Below are 2,718 nucleotides of genomic sequence, written 5' to 3'. Positions count from 1 at the left end.
TTTGTCTCTCTTTACGTAGTAATGCGATCGATGACCAACAAAGCAATGAAATAAAATTTTTGAAAACTTTCAGTCAATATTCAATATTCAGTCATTTCGCATTTCATATCCTGAATGCACATGCATGCATGGGATAAATGACCATTCACATGCTTAACTTATCTCCATGTATCAGTATGGCTACCAGTACTCAACCATCCCCATGTGTACTCACCATATCTCCCTTGTAGTGATATATCACATTAAAAGGAATCAATTCTCGCTACCTTTCAACGTATCCATAATAACTGCATTTACATCTCGAAAAGCTCATCCGATGCCCTTCCTTTATGTGCACTAACTCTCCTTTGCTTCGTCTCGTCTATAAAATGGGGACTCTATGCTTCAGGTCTTCACAACCCAACAATCTTTACCACACTTATCTAAGATAGATTTCCTCTCTCAGGTTCCAAAACCATAGAGGAGAAAATCACCTTTTTAGTCCTGGCTCTTTCCAAGACTTTTCCATGGCCATTATCTTTAGAGTATCACCGACCATTCAGTAAATAATCGGCCAACATGGATAGCCACGGGGGGTTTTTCCGAATGTCCTGACAATCCAGGGTTGACAATGCATTGTTCAAGTATTGACTACTTTACCATCTCCTTTCTTCCTCCAGACTTTGGAATTCCACCAGCCCATCGAGAAATGGCTTGACAGAACGTAATGGAGAGGTATCATGGTTATGACTCTATTAATGAGAGGTCATGGTCAATGAGGCATTCCCTGAACATTGTGGTTAGTGACTTAGCTCAGATCCAACTATTTTACCTAAGCTGAGCATAGCCGAACATCAAAGGGTTGGTCGTGTTGACCAGGTCCTTGCTTATCCCTTTGGTCAGAAATTTCAATCTCCGGTGAGATTGATCATGTATCGGGCGAATAGGAGATTAGAGACTAGGCCATCTGGGACCATATTAATCTAGTCGAGAGATGACTCAACAGAACGTAATGTATAGGGTCCCAGATAAAACTACTTCAGGGAAAACATCACGTGTGGCAAGGGAGGTGGGTAAGCATCTGACCGAGAAGAGACTCACAGTCATAGCATTGACCATTTTCCTTGCCATAACTTGTCCCCTCCATCTTCTTCTTCTCTATCTTAGTATCTTATAATGAATCGTCCTGGTCCCTGATGCCATCCTTACTATCAGGGAAACCCTCCAATCTTATGTAATCATGCAGTTTAAAACTAGCAAAGTAATGAAATGATCTTGACTGGTTGAAACCCCTTTTATTTTTTCTTTTGCAATTTCCTTACAGTTGTAAGAATGAAATGATCATACCTGATTAACAGAGTAATCGACCATTGCTATGATGAATGTAACTGTTTTAGTCAAAGGTGGGTAACTCTGTTCATTTGGAATAGACGCCGACACTTGAGAGACTCATGGTTCCTTTGTTAAAACCATTTACCTTAATTGCATACGCCCATCAAATTTTCATGACACATGTTTAGTATTTCACGCCGTAGTGCAAAACTTAAACATTTCAGAACGTAAGAATTAAACGGACTAACCTCGATCAACATTCCTGCAAGAAAGATTGTATCTTTAATGAATCACTTTACTTTGTCCTTTAAGCTTCTAGAAGAAATTGTCGATGAAGGTATAAAGGTCTTTTCGTGTCTTCCTCGACAAATGAATGGTTCTCTTTTCTCTAGGACATCAACAAGATCCCTGTGAAGGAACAACCTACTTAGGAAGTCTTGAATGCCTTCTCAGATCTCCAACAACTTAGGGATCAATATGTAGCAGTAGAAGCAGAGATTGAACATTGCACGACCGCTTTGGATCAATTATCTACCCTCAGCGCTGAATGCAGAACTTTACCGATGCTCTACCAGGAAGCCTGGAAGAACCACCTATGTTGGACTCGTGAAAACCAGTTTAATTGACGGACCCTATGGAATTTAAAGCGTTCACTCAAGCAACTCCACGATGGCCTAGCCGACACTAATAGGACCTACACCCATAGTGATTGGCTGGAGAATACCAAGCTGATTACATTTATGGAAGCCTAGATGTCTCTCTACAAAGGGTGCACTGAAGTTAGCAAGGGTGAGAAGCACTTGGCCAATTTAGAAATGGCCGACATCGACCATTGTCAGAATTATCCCGAAAGCGCTGTGGAGACACTTGTGAGTCAGGAAGCATCTTAGAGTGAAAGGAGGAATCGGGCGAGGGATGCAAAGCTCGTTACTGCTCACGCCTTCACTCACACAAAGTGACCATTTCCTCCTTTTTTATTTTTTTTATTTTTTTATTTTTTATTTACCCCAGTATGGGCAAAACTTATGGCCTTTAAGCCTTTATTTTAAGCATATTTACTAGGCCCTCATTAAGGCTTTTATTTAACTGCAATTCTATCTTCCTTATCGAACTATTTTAGCCTGAATTATGATGACTTCCTACAATGGAGGGAAATATTGGTTCAAAAATAGGTTGTTTATAGGTGATGTAGTGACATTACCATTCAAATCCCTAAGGAGATAAGCTCTTGCCCTTAGGACTTGCTCAATGATGTATGGTCCATCCCATGTATGAGACCACTTTCCTAACGCTCGGTCTTTCTGACCGATGGGAAGGACCATTTTCTAAACTATCTCCTTACTTAAAGGCTTTTCCTTTAACCCTTTTGTTATACACTCAAACTATGGCCACTTTATTGACTATGAT

The sequence above is a fragment of the Magnolia sinica genome, chromosome 3 (assembly GCF_029962835.1).
Source record: "Magnolia sinica isolate HGM2019 chromosome 3, MsV1, whole genome shotgun sequence".
In the NCBI taxonomy this organism is placed as follows: Eukaryota; Viridiplantae; Streptophyta; class Magnoliopsida; order Magnoliales; family Magnoliaceae; genus Magnolia; species Magnolia sinica.
The sequence above is the reverse complement of the archived record's forward strand: the minus strand, read 5'-3'. Positions refer to the sequence as shown.